This window comes from Callorhinus ursinus, unplaced genomic scaffold (assembly GCF_003265705.2).
Source record: "Callorhinus ursinus isolate GAN/ISIS: 27379988/994484 unplaced genomic scaffold, GSC_fseal_2.0 scaffold68, whole genome shotgun sequence".
Classification (NCBI taxonomy): Eukaryota; Metazoa; Chordata; class Mammalia; order Carnivora; family Otariidae; genus Callorhinus; species Callorhinus ursinus.
This window is the reverse complement of record NW_027397130.1, coordinates 26,185-38,869: the sequence shown is the minus strand read 5'-3', so window position 1 is coordinate 38,869 and position 12,685 is coordinate 26,185. Positions and strand designations below refer to the sequence as shown.

Sequence of the window (12,685 nt, the reverse complement as noted above, 5' to 3'; positions counted from 1 at the left end):
TTTTTTTTTTTTTTAAGATTTTATTTATTTATCTGACAGAGAGACACAGCGGCGAGAGAGGGAACACAAGCAGGAGGAGTGGCAGAGGGAGAAGCAGGCTTCCCGCAGAGCAGGGAGCCCGATGCGGGGCTCGATCCCAGGACCCTGGGATCATGACCCGAGCCGAAGGCAGACGCTTAACGACTGAGCCACCCAGGCGCCCCAAAATTGTTAGATTTTCTTGTTGGATAACACTTTAAGTACAATATAGTGTCCTTCCTCATTTCTTATTATAGTCTTTGGTTTAAAATCTAATTTGTCTGATATAAGGATTGCCACCCCACCTTTCTTTTGATGTCCAGTAGCATGATAAATGGTTTTCCACCCTCTCACTTTAAATCTGCATGTGTCTTTGAGTCTAAAATGAGTCTCTTGCAGACAGCATATTGATGGGTCTTGTTTATTTATCCAATCTGATACCGTGTCTCTTGATTGGGGCATCTATCCCATTTACATACAGAGTAACTATAGAAAGATATGAATTTAGTGCCATTGTATTGCCTGTAAGGTGACTATTTCTGTATATTGTCTCTGTTCCTTTCTGTTCTATGTTACTTTTTGGCTCTCTCTTTGCTTAGAGGACCCCTTTCAGTATTTCTTGTAGGGCTGGTTTGGTGTTCGCAAATTCTTTTAGTTTTTGTTTGTCCTGGAAGCTTTTTATCTCTCCTATTTTCATTGACAGCCTAGCTGGATAAAGTATTCTTGGCTGCATATTTTTCTCATTTAGTGAGAATATATCATGCCAGTCCTTTCTGGCCTGCCAGGTCTCTGTGGATATGTCTGCCGCCAATCTAATGTTTCTACCGTTGTAGGTTACAAACCTCTTGTCCCAAGCTGCTTTCAGGATTTTCTCTTTGCCTCTGAGACTTGTAAGTTTTACTATTATATGTCAGGGTGTTGACCTATTTTTATTAATTTTGAGGGGGGGTTCTCTGTGCCTCCTGGATTTTGATGCCTGTTTCCTTCCCCAAATTAGCGAAGTTCTCCACTATAATTTGCTCCAGTATACCTTCTGCCCCTCTCTCTCTTTCTTCTTCTCCTGGGATCCCAAGTATTCTAATATTGTTTCATCTTATGGTATCATTTATCTCTCAAATTCTCCCCTTGTGATCCAGTAGTTGTTTATCTCTATTTTCCTCAGCTTCTTTACTCTTCATCATCTGGTCTTCTATATCACTAATTCTCTCTTCTGCCTCATTTATCCTAGCGGTTAGAGCCTCCATTTTTTATTGCACCTCATTAATAGCCTTTTTTGATTTCAACTTGGTTAGATTTTAGTTCTTTTATTTTTCCAGAAAGGGATTTTCTAGTATCTTCTATGCTTTTTTCAAGTCCAGCTAGTATCTTTATAATCGTCATTCTGAACTCTAGTTTTGACATCTTACTAATGTCCATATTGATTAGGCCCCTGGCAGTTGGTACTGCCTCTTCTTTTTTTTTTTTGATGTGAGCTTTCCCGTTTTGTCATTTTGTCCAGAGAAGAACAGATGAATGAGAGAACAAAATACTAAAAGGGTAATAACGACCCCACAAAAATATACACTAAACAAATCAGAAGAGACCTGAAATGGGGGGGGGGAGGAAAAAAAAAGAATATGATTAGCCTGGTGAATAGATCAGAGCCACACACTAGATTTTGGGTGTATTTTGGTCTGTTAGAAGAAACTGCCTCCCAAATTTTTAAAGAAAGAAAAACTCATATATATACAAAAATAAGGGTAAGTACAATGAAGGGATAGAATATGACTGTAAAGATGAACATTTAAAAAGATTTTTAAATAAGAATTGATAGTAAGCTGGTTGAAAAAAGAAATAAGAAAAATTAAAAAAAAGAGAGAGAGAATGTGATCAGGCAGGAGACTAGATCAACCCCATACACTAGAGATTTAGGGTATATTTTAGTCTGTTAGAAGAAACTGTATCCCAAAATTTTAAAGAGAGAAAAAACTTATATATATACAAAAAATAAGGTTAACTCCAATGAAGGGATAGAATATGACTCAAAATGAAAATTAAAAAAAGATTTTAAAAAAGGAATTGATAAGATGTTGGTTGAGAAAGGGGAAAAGAAAAATTCAAAAAAATAGAAAAAGAAAATTAAAAAAATTAACTTTGAAAGACTAAAGAATCATGGGGAAAAAAACCATGAATTCTATGTACTGTATTCCCCTAGCGGTGGAGTTCTGCAGTTCTCATTGATCGGTGAAGTGGGTCTTGGCTGGATGTTCGTGCTGATCTTCTGGGGGAGGGGCCTGTTGCAGTGATTCTCAAATGTCTTTGCCGGAGGCAGAATTGCCCCGCCCTTGCCAGGGGCCAGGCTAAGTCATCTGCTTGGGTTTGCTCTCGGGAGCTTTTGTTCCCTGAAAGCTTTCCGTACAGCTTTGGAGGACAAGAATGAAACTGGCGGCCTCCCAATCTCCACCCTGGGGGAGCCGAGAACTCGGGGCCCCGCTCCTCAGTGCACCCCCAGAGAAAAGCAGTCAATCACTCCCCTCTCCCCGGTCTCCGGCCGCACTCCGTGCTCACCCGGCCTGTGACCGAGCGTTTCTATCTCTGGCACATGATCCCGCCTGGAGTCTCCAAACCCAGCAGATCCCTGTGGTGCGCTCCCGCACTGCTCCTCCCGGGGGAGGAAGGGGAGTCTCCCTGGATCTGCCGCTTGTTGGGTCCCTGCTGGAGGAGCAGTGGCCCGACTGTGCCGCAGATCACAGTTTATGGCAACCCCGAGCTGGGAGCCCACTCCTTGGCTCTGTCTCTGCGGCCGGCTTCTCCACCCCAATACCTGGGAGCTCTGGCGCACTCAGGCACCCCCGGTCTTTCTGTGACCCCGAGGTCCTGAGACCACACTGTCCCAGTGAGGGTTCCACCCCCCACTTAGCCACTGGAGCGACGTCCGTCCGCGGAGCTGACTTCTAAAAGTTCTGATTTTTTGCTCTGCTGCTCTATCACTTGCTGGTAGCTGGCTAATGGAGGCCCCCTCCCCCCATGGTCTATCTTCTCGTATATCGCCTCGGATTCACTTCTCCACACGTCCTACCTTCCAGAAAGTGGTCGCTTTTCTGTTCATAGAGTTGCTGCTATTCTTTTCTTCAGTCTCCTGTTGAGTTTGTAGGTGTTCAGAATGGTTTGGGGGGCGCCTGGGCGGCTCAGTCGGTTAAGCGACCGCCTTTGGCTCAGGTCATGATCCTGGAGTCCCGGGATCGGGTCCCGCATCGGGCTCCCTGCTCAGCGGGGAGTCTGCTTCTCCCTCTGACCCTCCCCCCCCATGCTCTCTCTCTATCTCATTTCTCTCTCAAATAAATAAATAAAATCTTAAAAAAAAAAAGAACGGTTTGATAGCTATCTAGCGGAATTCCTGGGACCAGATGAAATTTAGGTCTCCTACTTCTCTGCCATCTTGCTCCTCCCACCGACCTCACATCTCATTTTCTTGTCTGTGATCTGTCCCCCTGCAAGAACCAAAGCTCATGGGACACAGGGCCCTTGTTTTCCCAGCACTTGGAGTGGTGGCTAGCACATAGGAGGTGCTCAGTAACATGAGTCATGAATGAATTAGTCAATGGCCAGGACCTTAGAGTGGGGATGCTGCCAGCCTCAAAGTCAGGAACCTGTGTCCCTAACCCTCTGTTCTGCGCAGGCCAGTTGGCTGCTCCCTCAGGAACCAGACCTTTGTACATGAAGCCCCACCTGCCCTCTTCACAGACCCTCTTTTCTTCCACTAAAATTCCTCTTTGACTTCATGGCAAAGCTCACTTAATGGTCCAGGCATTCACCAGCAAGGCCCTTGGCCGGAGGCCCCTGCAGCACTGCTGCATCTGGAAGGAAGTACTAGGCAGCTCTGCAAAGAGGCTGGTGTTAGACAAACACCAGTTCGGGGTAGAGTTTCATGAACTGGTGCCCTTTTCCAAAAGGAAGGGAGTCTTCCCTGATGCACCTGGCCCCCCACACATGCTGTGGGAGCACTGATCCAGTAGCAACAAATTCCCTCATCTGCCTGGGCCTCACTGTGGGAGGTGCAACCCCCCCTCCCCCCCGCCATGGGAATGACTGCCCCCAGGTGCTCAGTTCCCCACCTCTGCCCTGGTGACTTGCTGGAATGTGTGCAGAGAGCAAAGCTTTCCTCTGCTACAAGTGTGGACAGTGTGTGCCGAGGGGATGCCTGGGTGCCTGGGTGTGGGGAGATTTCTGTAGCCCCGAGACAAGCCCTGCTGGGGCCTCTGAGGCTAGCTGTGTTGCTTCTGCACAAACAGCACAACTAGGCATCTCTTTATTGTCCCATGGGTGTCCCCCCACTACACCCCACCTGACAACTTCTGGAACGGGAGCCTGCCAGGGAGTTTATTCTTTTTGCTGTGTGATAGGCACAGTTCCAGGAGGGGTGTGGTGCAGGGAGAGAAAGGGTTTCCCATTTCTGGCCCATCGCCCACTGTGTGGTAGGCACTGTGTGTGTTAATCTTTTTGCCTGTTGGATCTTGATTCCCTTTGAGGCCAAGAGTTCGGTCCAAAGCCTTCCCCGATGAAGCTTCTAGCACGAGCAACAGGACAGCACAAACCAATGAATCACTGCAATAGACAAACAGAAATGAGTTCATTTGCTATAACACAGAAGAGATACGCAGCTTTGCTTTCCTCTACTGCCACCCAGCGTCCACAGAGAGTTTGACCAGAACTGCATCAGTTTCCTTCAGCCTCGGCTCACATTTTTGCGGTCAAGTAACCCTTTGAGAATCTGCTTAAATGTGGCCCAATTTGCGAAAACACCTATGGCTACTCCAAGGTTTCCAGGTAAAGAACCCCCTTTCCAGAAGATCCAAGAATCTAAACTTTAGATCGGGAGTGTTGTCTGCACTCCAAGCCTTGATTTCCTGAGGCTCAAGGGTGAAGTGCAAATACCTCCCAACTGAAGGCTCCTGCAACTGGAATGTCGCCAGAGGGTTACAAAGCTGCCTGGGTGGGAATCCAAGCCCAGATTCCTGATTCTATAAAAACATAAGAGATGTAGTGGGGGCATTTCTTATCTATGGGAGAAGGGGCCGAAGACTTGATAAACAGCATTGGGAGAAATGATTGCTACTTTAGCGTTTGCTCTGAAGCTTATGGGTTTAGAACAATCATTTATGTGCTCATGATTCTGTGGGTGGACAATTTGGCCTGGCTCAGTAGGACAGTGATTTTGGTGGTTTCACCTGAGCTCACCTGTGCATCTGGTAGTTGGCTAAATGACAAATGCAACATGATCACATTCCCCCAGCAGATAGTAGGTTGACCCACACTCCTCCAGCATGCAACAGGTTTATCCAAGTTCAGCAAGCATGCAGCAGCTTGGTTCTGGCTCCTTCAAATGGTAGCTGGTCTCTAAAAGCAGCCAGAGAGATCAGGTTTCTATGAACAAACACTTTCAGCCTCAGTCCATCACATTTGTAATATCTTTTTGGCCAAAGCAAGTCACATGGCCTAGCCCAGATTCAGGGGTGGAAATATGGACCCCATCTCTTCAGGAGAAGAGGCAAAAGGTGCATGAGAGTTTTGAGAGCAATTTGTGGGCATGTTTTTTGCCATCTACCACACTTAGCCTTTTGAGAAAGGAATTAATTTAGAAACTTGCCCCAAATAGGGCATTCACCAAAATGTACCCCCAGCTGGAGTAAAGTTCAAATATAAAAAATAAGACTGTGGCTGTATTGGTCAATATTTCTATGCCATTGGAGGAGAAAAGGCCCTTATGGCACAAAATTAAAGTCAGAAACCACAAAGAAAAAGTTATTTTTGGCATGCATTCATAACAATTAAAATTATTCATTAAAAATGTCACGAACAAAATTAAAAGTCAAAATGTAAATTGTAAAATTATTCACAGTATTTGTCCCAGAATTAAAAGTCTAAACCCTTTGTGAGGGTTTGTGCCCAAAAGAGATGGCAGGTGACATGGTCCAAATTTAATGAGGGACCCAGAAAACAGTCGCAGGCACTTTGTATGTTTTCTAAATGAATAAACAGCCAACGACATATGAAAATATGTTCAAACAACTTGTACTTAAAGAAAGGAAAAAGTAAAGAGAAATTGTAGCAACAAAACTGCATTTTCACTGACTGAATTGGCAGAGTTTAGCTCTTATTACCTGTGAATGGTGGTGTCCAGGATTGTTGGGACAGAGGTCTCCTTGGTGCAACCCACAGTTTCACTCCTTCAGCCAATGTTTGTTGAGCACCTACTATGTGCCACACACAGCCTAGGCTCTGGAACCCCTACTGAGAAGTAGGCATTTGTGCAAAGGCCTGAAAGAGCAGAGCCAGCCGGGCGGCTATGTGTGGAGAGTGGTTCCCAGGCAGAAGGAACAGCCAGAACCTGAGGGGCTTACCAGGGGCCAGAGGAGATGGGGTGGTGGGGCCTCTGCAGGACTGGAGGGCCCACAGGAGCATGTTGGCTCCCCCGTTGAGTACTGTGGGAACAGAAGGGGAGCGGGTGACTTGAGTATGAGTGGATCGCCCTGGCTATTGTGTGAGAATGGACTGAGGTGCCAGCAGGAGGCTTCTGCAACCACCCTGGAGAAGGGAAGTGGGCCCTGGGTGGTGAAGGAGATAGAACAAAGTGATCCAGCGGGATGTGTATCGGGGCTCACCTAGCAGGACTTCCTGATAGACTGGGCATGGGGTGGAGAGAAAGAGCAGGTAGCTCCAGGGTTGTGGCCCAAGCTCCTGAAAATGCCCTCCATGAGATGTAAGGTCAGAAGAGTAGCTTGTGGAGAGTGTTGGGAGCTCAGTTCTGCCCATAGATGTCCAAGTGGAGATGTTGAGTGGCAAATGGACCCATGAGCTGAGGTCGGGGGGGAGATCAGCCTAGGGATGTAGAGTTTGGGGTTGTCAACCTGTGGATGAAGCCATAGGCTGGATAGAACCCAGGAAAGTGAAGGGGCCCAGGGCAGGGCCCTGGAGCAACCTGCTGTTGAGAAAGCAGGAACTGCTAGTTAGAGCTGGCTGGGGCAATGTCAGTGGGTGTGAAATAATAACAAAAATATGTGTCGGTCTCTATCCCTGGTTCCTGACCATGGGGTCCTCAATCCCTTAGAAATTCCTGAAGGATAGGAGTATCCTTCATTCTTAATGAGGCAATTCCTGGTGGCTCTGGGATGGCAGCTGCTCACCAGAAAGACCAAGCCATGATTAGAAGCTTGGAAGTTTTAGCCCCACCCCCCACCCCATTCTCTCAAGAAGGCTAAAAATGGAGTTAATGACCAATCATGCCTACCTGATGAAGCCTCCATACAATCCTAAAAGTACAGTGTTCTGAGAGCTTCCATGTTGGTGAACACATCCACACTGGGAGGTGACATGTCCCACCTTCACAGGGACAGAAGCTTCTGAGCTCAGGATCCTCCCAGACCTTGCCCTATGTATCTCTTCATCTGGCTATTCATCTATAGCCTGTATCATATCCTTAAATAAACTGGTAAATTTAAGTGTTTCCTAAGTTAAATAAGAAGTAAGTTCTGTGATCTGCTCTAGCAAATTAATCATACCTGACAAGGGGGGTTACGGGAACCTCTGATTTGTAGCAAATCAGACAGAAGTTTGTGGTAACCTGGGGATCTACTACTTGCCATTGGTGTCTAGAGTAGGGTGGGAGCAGTCTTGTGGGACCGAGCCCTTAAACTGTGGTATCTGACCACTATCTCTAGGTAGATAGTGTCAGAATTGAGTTAAATTGTAGGACACGCAGATGGTACCACAAAGAATTGCTTGGTGGATGTGTGGGAGAAATTCCCCCCATATTGTAATTGGGTCCTATAAGCAATTCAGGAAAGTAGGGTGTGGGGCGTCTCCCCTGGGAGCCCTCTTTTCTGGGTTTGTGACTCTGCTTCTGCATGCCTCCACTTCCCTCCCCAGGGCATCTGTGCTCCTGCTACACGTCCAGCACACGACAAACTTTAACTGAAGTTTGGGAGAATGGCAGGAAGTGTGTCCCCACCATGAAATTCAAGGGTCCTGGGACACTCTTCTGGACCTGGAGGCTCTTGGTCCTTGCACCTGCTGGCCTGTCACTGCCACAGTGTCTGCAGGGCATCTGTGTGTCCTCATGGTTGCCAGTTAATTGTTGTTCTGTCTGTTGTAGATAAGAAGGTCGAAGTTCAGAGAAGATTTCTGAGGAGCCACAGTCACACAGAAGGGAAGTGCAGAACCAACATTCAAATGGGATTTGGTCTCACTTCAAAATCTGAAGTCTTTTCTGAACCCCATCTGTCCCTTGCTTGGCAGTGAACGGTAGTGTACACTATATTTCCAGGGAGAGGGTGGAGGGCTGGTTCCCCATGCTGTGCTGCCTGGGTATGGAGGCTGCCCACAGGCCAGAGGTTACAGAGGAAGGGCCCCAGTGTGAGTGCACGATTGGCCCCGGTCGTGTGTCCCTGCCTAGGGTGCCATGCTGAGAGAGGTCCTGTTCATGGAGAGGCGGGAGTGAAGGCAGTGACATCTGTATCGCTATTTGGAGGGAGGGTTGACAACTGATGACCATGTCTGCTGGCATTCCTACCCGTTTTGGAGCTATGGGGACTCAAATGATGTGATTTTATGAGGCTGTTGGAGGAACGAATGGCTACAGAGGCCCAGAGGGCTGGTAGGGCCAATAACTCCAGCTCCCTCTCCATCAGTTTCTGCTTCTCCACCATCAGAGAGGAGAAGTATATGCCACACTGAGCATGACTTGTGGTACACGAGAGAGGAACACTCCCACCCACACTGTGGCTGACACCATCCAGGGTATCCCCCAACCCTGCAGCAAAGTGGACAGTGATCTCTGTGTCCTTCCCCTGCACGCAGTCAGAACATGGTTCTGCTCCCCCACCCCTACCCCCAGCCCCTGTCCTCCTCTTAGCCTTAAAGTGAACTCATCTCTAAGGGTCCAGGTGGTTTTTACATTTGACAGGTTTCGTGAAATTATAAAATGGGATATATTGCATTGCAATCCCTTCTGAAAACCAGCTTTCAAGCATCTCATTTCTCCCCAAATTCCTCTTTCAGCCCTAGTTACCTCATTAAAACTATGGTAGGCTTTTTTGGGCGTGGAAATCAGCAAACTAATTCTAAACATGCATGTGGAAAGGCAAAGGGCTAAGAAAGGCCAAGATATGTTCTAAAAGGAACAAGAATTGGAGAAATTATCCTATCAGATATCAGGACTTACAGTAAAGCCTGATTAAGATGGAGAAATAAAGAGACCAGGGGTCAGTAAACATTGGCCTGCCCATGGACTGAGTCTGGCCTACTCTCTGCCTTTCTGTGGCTCATAAACTAAGAATGGTTTTTACATTTTTAAATGGTTGAAAATAATAAAAAGAAGAATATTTCATGACACAAGAAAATTACACAACATTCAAATGTCAGTGGTCATAACTAAAGTCTTCCTGGATGGAACACAGCCATGTCCATTTGTTTATGTACTTTCTATGGCTCCTTTCATGCTACGATGGCAGAGTGCAGTAGTTGTGATAGAGATTGTGTGGTCTGCAAAGTCTGAAATAGTTCACATCTGGCCCTTTACAGAAAAATTTTGCTGACTCCTGAAAGAGACCAGTGAGACAGAATCAAGTCACCTGCCTTGTGACAAAGATGGCATTGCAGAACCATGTTGGAAAGATTAATATTCTAACATATAATCCTAGGTAAGTTGTATTTCCACAAAGAAACCTGATCTTTACCTCACAACATATGCACAAAAAAGTTATTTTTAGTGGGATTTAAAATCTAAATGTAAAGGGTAAAACAATGAAACTTCTAATAGATGCTATAGGATAAAATCTTCATCACCTTGGGTTAGAAAAAGATGTCTTATATAGGGCACAGAAATCACTACCCATAAAGTAAAAGATTAATCAATAGGTTCCATTAAAACTGAGAACTCTAACCCACCAAAACACACCATTTGGACAGTGAAAAATCAAGTCACATTATGGGAAAAAATATTTGCAAAGCAAATGATAGAGCTCATATCCAGAATATATAAAGAACTCCTATAAATCAAGTAGGAAATCCAAATGGCCAATAAATACATGAAAAAGTGTTCAGTTTTATTTGTTATCAGGGAAATGAAAATAAAAACCCAAATGATATAGCATTACACACCTCTCAGTATGACTAATATTGGGAAGACAGAGAAGCCCAAGTGTTAGTGAGAAGGCATATCCTATCATCCAGCAACTCCACTCCTAGGTATATGCCCAGTGAAAATGCTTACATATGTACACCCCAAAAGCATGTTCAAGAATGTTCAAGGCATCACTACTTGGAATAACCAAAAATCTATCATCCAAATGTCCAGCAACATAAAATGCTTAAAAATATTGTGGCATATTTTTACAATAGAACACAGCTCTGCAATACAAAGGACCAACTACTGATATATGCAACAACATGGATGAGTCCTAATAGTTGTGTGAGTGAAAGAAGTCAGACGCAAAAAAAAAAAAGCATGTTATGATTCTGATTCCATCTCTACAAAGTTCAAAAGCAGGCGAAATGAACCCACAGAGTTGGAAGGCAGAATGGAGGTTACCTTTGATTGGAGTGTAATTAGGAAGAGGTCTTTTGGAGTGATGGTAATATATTCCATTTGTTTATTCAGGTGGCAGTTAATATAGGTATGTTCATTTTGATATAATTCACCAAGCTGTATATTTATGATACATGCACAGCCGACCTCTAGATGGCTTTTGCAGTGTCTGCTGAGAAACGTCACGAGTGACGTGCACTCACAATAATTCCTTAGTGTTATCTAGTGTGCCCGACTGTCTCAAACTGTCTTTTTACCAAAGGACCGCTGAGTCCTCTAGTGTCTGTACGTTTCTTATACCGTCCTTCCTCCCCAGGGCGTGTGCGGTCCAGCGCGGCGAGGCTGCCGCCTGCGAACACCTGTGCTCAGAAGCAGAAAGCGGCGGGCAGCCCGAACCCAGGACCCGCGCTTCCGCCGCCGCTACCCGCCGGGTGGAAAGTAGCCGGCGGCTGCGGTGGTTACCATGGAGATTCCGGCGTGCGGCCCTGATTGGCTGAGGCACCTCGGGCCCCACCTCTTCCGCTTAGCGCCGCGGGAGGGGTACAGAGAGGCCGAGATTTCCCGGGGACTTCGGGGGAAAAGGAAAGTCCTGGAGAACGGAAGCGGAAGCGACGCACCCCGAGGCATTCTGGGAGTGGTAGTTTGTCGTCGGGGGCCTTCGGACGCCGCGGTCGAGCGTCCTGGGAGTTGCGGGTTGGTCGCCGCCGTCCCGGGAAGGCTGCCTGGAGCCTGGATTCTCGTGAGGTCGGGGCGGCACGGGGACGCGGCGCAGAGAGCCCGGCCCTGCTCTCGTACCTGCGCTCCGGCCGGGAGCCGCGGGCTCTCCGAGCTGCGGCCTGACGGGGACGGGACCCCCGCGGCCCCCGGAGGCCGTGAAGGGCCGGAGCGCCCCCAGCGCAGAGGAAGAGGGGAGGCGGAAGGAGAAGGGAGTGCCGGGAAAAGACCTGCGTAAAGGGGACCCTGGACGGAGCCGGCGTCTGTGCTGTCTGCGGCAGCAGCTTGGGTGCCGCGGGCCGGATTTAAGTCTGGGGCCTGCACGCCGCGGCCCCTCGCCGGCGAGCCTCTGCTAAAACGTTTGCTTGGAGACCCCCAGTTTGGCTTGAAGCCGTTGTGTCTGTGGGGGGCTGGTGGAGACTTCCCTTTCTCCTTACCCCGTAACCTACACCTTTGCAAGGTTTTCTAACACTTGCTGAAAATTTGAGTAGGTAGATCTTTGTGTAGTTAAGGCAGCAAAGTAGTGGCTTCCACAATTTAAGTGACCGTTCGTTTGCGATTCTCAGAGGTTTCTTCTGTTTGTTAAAAAGGAAAGGGGAGCAATTCCGCATTGCCTTCCGTCAGCATTTCTTTGTACCAGAACATCTCCCTCCCATTAGTATTTCTACCCAAACGTCGACTCTGATCTGAGATCCCCTTTGTGGTACCGCCCTGCCTTTCCCAGCCACTCTGATAACACCTCTCTCCAAGTCTCCCCGCGTGTCTTCTCTGGTGTCTGTTTTGTCTTCTCTGTTGTCTGGAGGATTCGGTAAGTCTTTGTCCTCCAACGTAAGGACTGTTGGGAGACTCAGATTAAATGCTTTAAAAGTTAGTAGTATTGGTGCTTTAGAAATGTCAAAATATTACATTTAAGTAATGACAGTATTGACTTCGTTGTATATTCCACCCCCTCCCATGAGCACAGTTCTCAGTTTCTAAAATTAGTCTTTGCCCAGGAAGGTATTTTGGAGATCCTGTGAGATATTGAGGTCTCCAGAGGCACTCATTTAGGGGAGGGACGAATCTGTATGTGCAACTTAGGGGTGATTGTTGAGGAGGAGTGGCATCTCTACAGTGTTGTCCAAGGAACTCTCCTTAAAGCCTTAAGTTCCGCTGTTCAGCTTTTTGACCTATTCATTGGTTGCTCCTTTCTACATTGCTTTTCCAGGTGCTGTTTTTACATTCCTCATAGCTTCTCTCTATGGCCTGTTACTCTGCCATTTTTTTCTTGTTGCTCATTTTTCTGGTATTGCTATGCGTCACCTTCATTAGGACTGGGTCCTTGTCCATTCTGTCATTAAGCTCTGTTTAGCCTCTAGATTACTCTTGTGGTATAGTGGACAGAGTCTA

At 46.9% G+C, this 12,685-nt stretch overlaps 1 protein-coding gene across 1 annotated transcript in view; it reads left to right on the top strand.

The window, feature by feature from the left end:
- Positions 1–12,685, top strand: part of LOC112814330 (uncharacterized) — a 30,022-nt gene that overhangs the window by 14,467 nt on the left and 2,870 nt on the right. The window contains 4 exon segments of the mRNA XM_025859827.2: positions 4,527–4,824; positions 8,150–8,298; positions 9,577–9,695; positions 10,899–12,104. The gene's annotated coding sequence lies outside the window, so the exon portion shown is untranslated.